This window comes from Heterocephalus glaber, unplaced genomic scaffold, assembly GCF_053883595.1.
Source record: "Heterocephalus glaber isolate CG9 unplaced genomic scaffold, H.glaber_assembly_v1.0 deba00001497, whole genome shotgun sequence".
Classification (NCBI taxonomy): Eukaryota; Metazoa; Chordata; class Mammalia; order Rodentia; family Bathyergidae; genus Heterocephalus; species Heterocephalus glaber.
The window spans coordinates 66,259,563-66,270,788 of record NW_028258320.1 but is presented as its reverse complement, the minus strand read 5'-3'; the positions used below and the strand labels follow the sequence as shown (position 1 = coordinate 66,270,788).

Below are 11,226 nucleotides of genomic sequence, written 5' to 3'. Positions count from 1 at the left end.
GAATGACTCTTCATCCTGATTTGCACCTTTGAATCTGGGCAGCATGCCTCCCCTACCACTCATTGTCACCGGAGAGGCAGCTACAGGCCAGAGCACTTCAGTGGAGACGTTTGAAAAGACATGCCAAGCTGTTTTCTGGGGTAAATGTGCTTTAATATTCCAATTCAAATCTATGCTTCTCCCTTTTTCTAAATCACACTGAGAATGTTAATTTCCCCCAGTTTAGTTCTGACTCCTTCTAGAGCAAATAAAACGATTCTAAGATGAAGAATTCTACTCCTTAACTGAAAAAAACCCTTATGTTATGTTTTTTTTTTATTATTTGTTGACCAGAATCATAGTCTTGTATATATGGTCTGAAAGAGCCCTCAAACCAGGTTGTAACTAAAACCACTGTTTGCTTTTGGCTGTACATAGAAAAATTTGATTTGTGATGACAGGGTTGTCAGTCTGATAACACAACTGCAATTTCTCTAGCTATTTACCTTTAAATCTCAGTATTACACTTGCTACAGATGATATATGAAAGTAAAATATTTGCACAGTGGTGTGATTCAGTCCAGGGAAGAGGTAGTTGTGCACCTGAGGGAGAGGAGGGGCTCAGGTGGACATCGCCAGAACCAACATTTTTGTAGGTGAGAAGTAAATTTCATTGTTGCGCGTGATCTGTGGATGTGCCCCAGGTTAGGTCACTGCCCTGGTGGCAGCTACTGACAAATGCTGCAGGGCTGAAATATAATCAAAATCTCAGCTTCAGTTTGTTGAGGGGTGGAAAGGCAGGTGACAGGCTGATTGAATGCATCAAAGTTCCTCTATGTGGTCATGTTATTAGAGGAACTAACTCGAGCAAGTTCTCCAAGGTAATTGGAATTTCTAGGTGCTTTTTTTTTTTTTACAACTTTGCAAATGTTCCCAAATCTGCCTTCCTTTGGAAACCTAGCTAGTACCTTTGGAGAGCTCCAGCCTTCCTCTAGTCCCTCTATCCCCACACTAGGGACACGTGGCTCCCAAGGAGGGGTCTGAAATACAGTGTGTGTCTGAGGGAAGACCTGGCCTATCAGATTGTGATGGTTTAAGACAGCTCGTTAAAGAAAACCAACTTTAATTTACTTCAAGAAAAGCTCATTTTGTTGCTAATTTAATTTTAGCAAAAGGCCTTATGTAGAAGGTGCCCCAGGAATTTCTATAAGATCTATTTATCCAACCCAGGAGGATTATCTGGCTCTTATAAGCTAATCCTCTTGAAAAGTATGTCTCAGTTTCATGAGGGAGCATGTGATATTCTTTACATTATGAGTACTGGAATTTGATCTGGAATAAATGAGGCAGATGGCACCCTCTGCCACCTATGTCTCTGTCATTGCAGACAAGTAAGCTGTTCTGGGGTGGGGAGGGAGTGGTATACGTATTGAAATTTCATTTTAGTGTGAGAAAATCAAACAATACATTTAATGCAATTGCCAAGTTGACGTATAGAAATCGGTTGCAATGAATTCAATCCGTATTTATTGAGTTGCTACTGTGTGTCAGACACAGTTACAAATACTGAGCTAAGGGAATTCAGTGACAGGACTCTGTCCTCAGAAGCTCATGTTCAAGTGGAGGAAGTCAGATGGGGAGCGAGTCAACACAGCAAAATGTGCTAGGATCAGATACTAAGTAAGGCCAGGAAGAAACGTCACGCAAGGAAGAAGAATAGGGAGATCAGAGGGAGGTTGAGATTTTAAGTCTCGAGCTCCAGGCTAGCCTCTTTGGGGAAGTGACATTTAATCAGAGAAGGGCAGCAGGAAGAGGAGATTCTCCAAGCTGAGAGAACAGCAAGGGTCCCGAGGCAGGGATCACAAGAAAGCCAGGGTGGCGGGAGGAAGTAGTAGGGAATGAGGTTGGGGAGTTTGTGTAAAACCAGCTCACAAAGATCCTTCTAAGTATGGGGGAGAAATTGGGGTTTGACTCTCAGAGTTGTGAAGAGCCAGGGAACAACTAAGCACAGGGGAATGGGGTCCAGCTCATGTTTCAGGTGGAGCATTTTTCTCCAAGCCAGTATACCCTTCTTCTGTTGTCAGTTTCGCGCCGTTAGTTCCTTGAGTCAGCATTCTCTCCACTTCTGGCAAGCACCCTTCACAGCCACTCACATCCCTGGGTCTTAAGACAAAGGAAAATAAATTCTATTCTCTAGAGATTCACGATGAAATTGAAACATGGTGCCAAAGACATAGTGTGCTCAAGCATCAGGTATGTTTGGAGATGTAATTTGACTGTTTTCTTCCTTTTCCTTTCTGATTCTTTGAAATAATGTCTTAGGGAACGGAGTTTTAGGAAGTAAGGACAGAGACAAATTTTGATTATTAAATAAATTTTATTTGGACCGTGATATGGGCTAGTCTCTTTTTTAAAAAATAGACTGTTTTAGATTAATAAATTGTATATTTTTGAGTAGTTTTAGGTTCACAGCAAAAGTGAGCAGAAAGTACAGAGTTCTTGTGTACCCTGTCCCACATAGGCACAACCTCCCCCACAGTAGATATCCTGCAGAGGGGCAGATTTGTTGCAACTGACGCACCTACAATGACCCATCAGTATCACCCGTAGTCCATAGTTTACAACAGAGTTCATTCATAGTGTTGTACATTGCCATAGGGGTTGGCAAACATAGAATGGATTACACACACCCATCATTGTGTATAACATAGGGTAGTGTCACAGCCCTCAACATCTGCACTGGGCCTATTTCATGCCTCCCTCTCCTAAACCCCTGGAAATCACTGTTATTTTACTGTCTTCAAAACTTGGCCTTTTGCAGAAGGTCATATAATTGGAATTCTACAGTATGTAGCTTTTCCTGACTGGCTTTTTTTTTACTCAGTCATACGCACTTAAGTCTCCTCCATGTCTTTTCATGGTTTGATAGATCAATTCTTTGTAGTGCTGAATAATATTCCATTGTCTAGTTGTATATAATTTCTTAATTCACCTCCCAAAGGACACAGAGTTGCTTCCATGTTATGAATACATCTGCCACCAACATCCATGGGCAGTTTTCTGTGCACATAAGTTGTCCTTTCCTTTGGGTGAATATCAAAGAGCATGATTGCTAGATCATATGGTAAGGGCATGGTGCTTAGTTTTGAAAGAAATTGTGAAGATGCCTTCTTAAATGGCTGTACCATTTTGCATTTCCACTAGCAGCAAACAAAAATTCTTCTTGCTTCACATCCTTGCCAGCATTTGATGTTGTTAATGCTTTTGATATTGGCCATCTTAATAGGTGTGTAGTGGTAGCTCTTCATTTAAATTTGCAATTCCCAGTGACATGTAATGTTGAACATCTTTCCACATGCTTACTCGCCCTCTGTATGTTTAGTGAGGCATCAGATAGCCTCTTTTACACCTCTACTCTTGCTGTCCTAGCTTCCTTATCATTCAAGTTATCATCATCTACAAGAAAGGGTAAAGGTCCTTTTCCCATTGCTCAAACTGAGGGCTTAGCATAAAGGCTGATGGGTAAACTGGTGTGGCTTGACTTGTTGTTTTATTTGAGTGCCTATTGTTCTGGCTGGATGCTACAAGGTAGGCATGATCACTGTTTTTGTAGAAAAGAAGTTTAGGGAGCAAGGGCAGATATTCCAGAGCACACAGATACAATGATTTAGTTACATATTACTATAAATACTAGGAAGTAAAAAGATAGGATGCTCTAAGACAGAGGTCCCCAACCCTTTTGGCATGAGGGACTGCCTTTGTGAGAGAGAATTTTTTCACAGACAGGAGGGCAGAAGTAGGGGGTTATGGAGCTCAGACACCAAAGGAAGCGATGGGGAGTGGCTATAGATACAGATAAAGCTTATCTCCCTTTGCTGCTGCTCACCTCCTCATTTGTAGCCCAGAGCCTAACAGGAGTTAGGGATCCCTGCTCTAAGGCACGGATTGGCAAATTATGGTTCATGGACTATGTCCCACTACCTGTTTGTTTGATTTTAACAAAATATGTTATTTGAACACATTTTGTGCCCATTCATTTTCCTATCATCTATGAACGATGTCTGCTACAACTGCAGAGTTGAGTAGTTGCTACAGAGACCAGATGGCCAGCAAGGATGAAGCTATTTACTTTCTGACCCTTTATAGAAACAGTTTGCTGCCCCTACACTAAGCACATCTAACAGAAGAGATCTAATCTCAGGGATCAGGGAGGCTTTCTGAGGAAGTACATTTACAGTGAGAGAGGTTTGAAAATACGGTGGCCGGCAGTTTGTGGAGGGGTGGGCTGTTGAGCTTAAGTTGGGGGATGTGTGTAGTTCCAGGCGAAAAGGACAGCATGAATGAAGAGCCTGAATCAGCAGGGTCTTGGCGCTTTGGAGGAACACAGTGAAAGTTGGTGTAGCCGAGGTTGATTGTAAGGCTCAAAGTTCAAAATCTGGAGGGCACTGGATCAGGAAGGGCAGGGCTGCCTATGACAGCCCCAGCTAAGATGCGATGTGCTGTCAGGAGAGGGAAAGGATGCCAGGATTTCCAGAACACCAAAGGTCACAGTCCCAAAATAGTTAAGTCCTGCCTGCCTAAGGAACATGGACTTCCCTCATCAGAAGTTGAGGGGCTCCCTTTTCTCTTCCCCTCACAGCTGAGGCCATGAGTTAGGGTACATTCTCATTCAAACCAGGAAGGCTGAAAGCCAGCAGGTGAAAAGACTAGGGTGAGAGGGAGCGCTGCAGGAAGCTCCATGAAGGGAAGGAGTACCAGAGGCTGGGGGCAGGAAGGGGAGAGGCTGTGGGCTGGCTAGCTCATGGGCAGACCTGTCAGGGCCCGTCAGGCACATGGGACCTCAAGGACACTGTGGAACAAGCCAGCCTAGGAGCTGGTAAAATAGATGAGGATGGCTGGGCCTGAGTGACAGGGAAGAATGATGGACAGAGTGGGGAGAGCCCACAAGGAAGACGCTAGAGCCTGCCTGTCTCTCCTGGAATCCGACTTGGCCTCTCCTGTCTCTTAATTAGAAATAGGCCTCTGGGGCTAAAGCTGTTGCTGGGCGGTAGAGCACTTACCTAGCATACACAAGGCCCTGGGTCCGTGTATACATTAGTCTCTGCTGGCTGATTGTCATAATAAACATGTGTCAGTGTTTGCCATATGAATCGTGCCTCCATACACGTACCCCTCTAGCAATTCACAATCTGCATAACTGTTCACAGTCTCTCTCTCTCTCTCTCTCTCTCTCTCTCTCTCTCTCACTGCGGGCCTGGGGCTAATTCTTGAAGCTCTTCAAAAAGCCACCCTGCTGTCTCAGCACCATAGAAACTGAGTTCAGTGCAGTGAACTCAGCAGTGTCTCCAGGCCATAGTTTCTGGACAATCACCTCCAAGAACGATCTAGGTGCCTATACCCCTACCGTGTTTCAAAAAGTCTGCCTCCTTTGTTCTCTGCCTAGGAGCCTAAAATACCAGCGCTGTCACACCCTTCCGCTGGAAGCACAACAGCTCCTGATGGACACAGCAGCTTCCAGGGAGAAGGTAACAGCTATTTGTAAGCTGTGCCCAAGATGACCTGAGATATGGTGCCCAGGATACATGCAAGGGTAGCGGAGAAAGAATTATTCATGGTATCTTGCTCACCACAAGCTCCTGAGGACACTTGCCACCGGGGAGGGGAAGAGATGCTGAAGACAATCCTACTACACACATATTTGGTCAGAGCAGGCTTTTGGCCAGAGTGTGCCCTTTGAATAAATTGGTCACTTCAGAGATTCTGACACTCCTGGCTGGAATGGAAATTGTAGCAAGGAATATAAAACAATGTTTAAAGTCCAACTGAGTCAGTTCACAGTGAAATAGGAGCATCTCTAATACCAGTGCGCAGAAGGGGCGGGAGACACGAGAAAAGATGGCGCCGAGAGAGAGGCCTGGGGAATGCGTGAGACTCCCGAGGGGCAGTGTGGGGAAGAAAACCCTCTCACTTTGCACCTCTTGCACACACCAGGCAGCCGCCCTGGCCGAGCATACACACTCGCAATGGACTTGGCATTACTGGCAGGAGTGGAAGATGCTCCCACGTGACAGCTCTGTCCTGAGCAAAGAGAAGGGACCACAGCTGCCATCTGCATCCTCGAAAGTAGTGACCCATCCATCCTCTGAGGTGCCTCATCTCATCTCCAGAGTCAGGGCGGAGTGGGGACAGCTGGACACGAAGTCCCTGCCGCCCTCACGCGTGCAAGCGAGGGCATCGGTACAGGGCGTGTTTCCATTCTCTTGTTTGCTTCTCTTGGCAAAGCCCCTTCCACAGCTGCAGAGGGAAACAGTCAAGATGAAAGCATTTCGGAAGCACTTACATAATAATCCTGTCACTGGCGGACTTAGAAAATAGATCAGCTTTTCCTGAGAAGGTGACAAGCCGGAGTGTGACCCATTAACTGTTATCAAGCCTTTCCCCAGAGCCTGGAGGGCCCTCCAACTCGAGCCAGGCCCCTTAAAACTGCCCCTCAAAACCCTTGTCTGCAAGACGCCGCTAGGAGTGCTGCCGACGTGACAACGTCTCATTCATGATGTTCTTTTCAGAAGACACTGCCAACCAGTACCCTGTAATAGATCTTACTTGTGAGCCGATGAACACAATTCCAATCAGTTTCTGCAGATGAAAATGTTAATAACTTTGCACTTTCTCCCTACATGGAAACACACATATACACACGCTCACCTCCCCCAAACCTAGTGCACATTAGATAATGAAAACAAACAGAGAATTCCTAGCAATATATTTTTTGATACATTCTACATCTTCGCAGAAACTGTCGTCACAAGTTGCTACTTGCCTACATACATCTAATCATTTTCTTTTTGAATTGCACAAGGAACCATCAGCAAATGATCACTGTTTAGTTACAGAAGAAAGTCAAAATAGATTCTCTTTTTCAGGCTTATATCTGAAGCATGATGCTGATCCAGGTTAAAGGTGCCTGGCCCATTTTCCCATGAGTATCTGAAGCAGTGAACTCCTTGGGAGTCATCAGCACTAAAAGGCCAGGATGGAAAAGACAGGCAGGGTGGTTAGAAGTTGGGAGGATGCATTCTGAGGTCAAAGTGTTTACTTGAATGATGTAATCTTCCCCTGAAACTAAAACTTGGGATACGTTCAGTGCTGTCTTCCCAAGTAGTAACTTGGAAACCCCCAGTCTTTGGGGCCAAGTCACCTGGCTCATAAACACTGTAAGTTGGTGGCATCTAGGAGGGACCCTTCCATGCACACACGGAGATCAGCAGCATCTTGCCTGTTTCCCCTCCGATCCTATGCCCACTGCTGCTGTCTCTGTCTCCGAGGAAAGTCCCCTGCTCTTGCTTCTCTCTGATCCAATGGTGGATGTATTATAGGTGCCTGAAAACAGGCTAGGTTTTAATTGTGTCTGATTTTTTAAATATTTTTTTTCCTGTGAACTTATCTGTCCTCTTAGCTTGGAGACAGACAGGCTCCTGGATATAAGTGAATTTCCATAGGTGCATTTCCAGCTGCTATGTGGGTTGTTCTCACTCTTTTCAGCCACAGAGACCTCTGTATGCTTTTATTCCACTCTGCTGTCTGCTCCATCTTCATGAAAAATCACCAGCACTCAGAAGCCTCTCTTCCATGAGTGTCTGTGATGCTTAACCTTGCCTGTCAGCTTGATTGGCTTGAGAGACACCAGGACAATGGGCAAGGCCAACTGGGGTCTGTGGGATGCTTCCAGAGACCGTCAGCCTGTAAGTCAGTGAACTGAGGGGTAAGACCCAGCTGGCATATGAGTGGAACCGTCCAATAGGCTGGGGCCTGAATGGCATGAGAGAGGGACAGCCACCAACAGCCGTGCACACAAGCTCTATCCTTCTGCAGGGCTGCACTTTTGCTGCTGTCGCCAATCAGGAACGTCAGACTCCAGCTTCTTCCACCTTTGAAGGCAGACTCACAGCAGCCACTCTCCAGGAGCTTCCAGGCCATCAGCCCCAGACTAGGGCTGCACCATCGCCTCCTCTTATTCTCACTTTCAGCTTCTTCGGCTGAGCAGCTGCTACTGATTTCCCCTGCTCTCCAGCCTGCAGAGACCACTGTGGCACTATCCAGCCTCTGAGCCTCTCAGCCAATCGAGTAAACTCCCTCTTAATTATATGTGCATGCTGTTGGCTCTGGGCCTCTGGAGAAGCTGGACGATACCGTTCCCTACAGGCCAGCCGGGACTCTGAGGAGCGGGAGCGTTTGCAGCTCTCAGGCCCACCCCTGGGACCTTGCCCAGCGCTGATGCTCTGGAGATCTGCGATGCAGGGATGAGTAAAATGGGTTCAATCCTCTCATTGAGAAGATGAAGAAACTGAGATTTAAACAGAAAGCCTTGGCCCAAGGAGAGTTAGTTGATGACAAAGACAGAAATTGAGCTTTTCAGATATCACTTTGTAAGTCAGAGCAGACTAGATTTAGTGCCTCCAAATAACGGGGCTGGGCATGGGGGGAAGGACACAATCCTTTATTCTCCAAGTGTAAAATCTGTGAATAGCCAGCCAGACTTCCTGGTCCTATATTTTTAAAAGATGTTTTCCTCTTAATATAAAAATATTATAAATCACCTAAGGATTAGAAATACTTTCAGGGTGTGGTGCCCACATCTGCAATCGCAGCATTGGGAGGCTGAGACAGGAGGATCCCTGGGAGTTCCAGGCCACAGTAGCCTATCTCAAAAACAAACAAAAAAACTGGAAATACTCAAAGATCAGGAAGAAGGAAAAAAAATCAATTCTACATTTAGAATGGCAAAGAAAACCACGGTAAACATCTTGATGCATTCAAATCCCATCTTCACTGTGTTTTCATGTGAAAATACTTTTTAAAAGCACTGCTGTAATTTTTATCCTGTGATTTTCTGTACTTTGCTTTTTATTTTAATATTATAGCATTATCTTTCCCCCCAGTTATTATAAAATCATTGTAAATAAAATTTATATGGCTCTATAATTTTTCAGGAAATTGATGTAACAACAAAAAAATTACTAATGGTTCAATTTTAGATTATTCCCAAGCCTTCCTTATTATAAATACTATTGCTATGAATATCTGTGTAGGAAAGTGGGATGTTTCCATTTGTGGAATATTCTTCCTTAGAATAGAATCCCAGTAGTAGAATTACTGGATCAATATCAAAAAATTCTCAAGTAATTTCCCAAGTCAAGTTTTACATTATTTGTAACTTATATTGTCAAAATTGTTGTCCAAAGAATAATATAAATTTATATGATATCTAGGAATATACCTTGATAAACCCTGATGGGGTTTCTTTGTCATTTAAAAATACTTCCTAATTTGCAAAATAAAATTGATATCTTTGAGTTGTTTCGGAGAAGAGGAACATTTTCTCATTTAAAACACTTGGCTATATTTTTATTATTTTAAAAAATATGTTTGGGCCAGGGTTTTAGCTCAGTGGTGCCATGCCTGCCTTGCTAGTGCAAGGTTCTGAGTTTGATCCCTGGTAAAAAACAAAACCTAACAAAAAAACAGGACATTAAAAAAATGTGTTTGTGTGTGATCGTGCCTATTTGTCTATTAGATTACTAGTATTTTATGTCAATTTATATGAGCTTTGCAACTATTATAGATACGATTACCATATTGGCCTCAAACATACAGGTTTTGCTTGGATTGTTATAAAGCTTTTATTGATGTCAAGTAAATTGTACAAAGTGCACTGTTAGATAAATTTTGATCAATATAATCAAGATAATAAATTTATCCATCACCCAAAAATTTTCTTCTCTTTGTCCATCCTCATCTGTTATTGGGCACTGATCTGCTTCCTGACACTATAGGTCCACGCTTTCTAGAATTTATTTTCGTGGAATCACACAATTTGTACTCTTGCTTTGTTGGTCCTCTTTTGCTCAGCATTAGTAGTTTGGAATTAACCTATGTTGTTTTACCTATCAATGGTTCATTCCTCTTTTTCCTACTGTGTGGGGAGTAGTCCATGGTGTGCATATGCCACAATGTATTTACTCATTCGCCTATTGATGGACATTTGGTTGTTTCCAAATTTTGGCTATTTTATAAATAAATCTACTATAAACACTCACATATGCATCTTCCTGTGCCATATGTTTTCACTTCTCTTGAGTAAATTCCTAGAAGTGGAATGGCCAGATTATATGGTAGGTTAATATTTAACATTTTTCAAAACTGACACACTGTTTCCAAAGTTCTCTACCACTTTACATTTCTGGGGATATATGGGAGCTCCAATTCCTCTGCATCCTCGCCAACACTTGGCTTAGTCAGACTTTAGTTTTGGTCATTCTAACAGGTATGTGGTAGTATTTTGTGATAGCATTAATTTCCACTTCCCTATTCTCTAATCAGCATTTTTTCCTGTGCTTATTATTTATTCTTTTATGAAAAGTCTTTTCAAATCTTCCACCCATTTTTGCTTTCTTATTATTGTTTTAATTACCAGATGAACATCATGCAAATGTTTTCTTTCAATCTGTCACTTTTCTGTTTACTTTCATGGTAATGTCCCTTATACAGCATAAATCTTAAATTTTTATAAAATCCAGTATACCAACTGATTCCTTTATGGACTATGTTTCTGGTGCTAGGGCAAAGCATTTTCTGCCTGATCCAAAGTCACAAAGGCTTTCTTCTCAGAGATTTATAGCTTTACATTTATTTGCAAAAGAACACCCCATTGTTCTAGCCCATTTGAAGAAAGGACTGTCTTTTTGCCATGGAACTGCTCTGCACTTTTGCTGAAAATCAGTTGTCTGTACATGTTTAAGTCTATGTCTGGACTCTATTCTTTTTTTTTGTACAGGGGATTGAACTCGGGACCTTGCACTTGTGAGGCAGGCAGTGGAACCACTGAGCTAAATCCCCAGCCCCCTGGACTCTATTCTATTCCACTGACCACTCGGTCTATCTTTATGTCAATAACACAGTGTCTTGACTACTATAATTTTATATGCCTTAAAGTCAGGAATTTTAGTCTTCTAGAGTTGTTTACTTTTTTGATTGTTGTCGCGGCTCTTCCAGACTCTTGTGTTATCATCGAGATTTCTAGAACACCTTAGTAAATTTCTACAAAAACATCAGCTGGGATTTTGATTATGATTGCTTGGATTTATAGGTGGACTAAGGAAATAATATTTAAAGTACTTTAAGTTATTGATGAGAACTTATTGAGGGTATCAATATATAAAGTTTTCTTTAATATCATTTAGGCATGAT

General features: G+C 42.9%; 1 long non-coding RNA gene across 1 annotated transcript in view; it reads right to left on the bottom strand.

Moving 5' to 3' along the window:
- Positions 1-2,369: 2,369 nt before the first annotated feature.
- LOC101723881 (uncharacterized) overlaps positions 2,370-11,226 on the bottom strand; it is a 72,863-nt gene continuing 64,006 nt past the window's right edge. The window contains exon 3 of the long non-coding RNA XR_001183039.3: positions 2,370-6,273. This is a non-coding gene — a long non-coding RNA (uncharacterized LOC101723881). The remainder of the gene's footprint in view (positions 6,274-11,226) is intronic.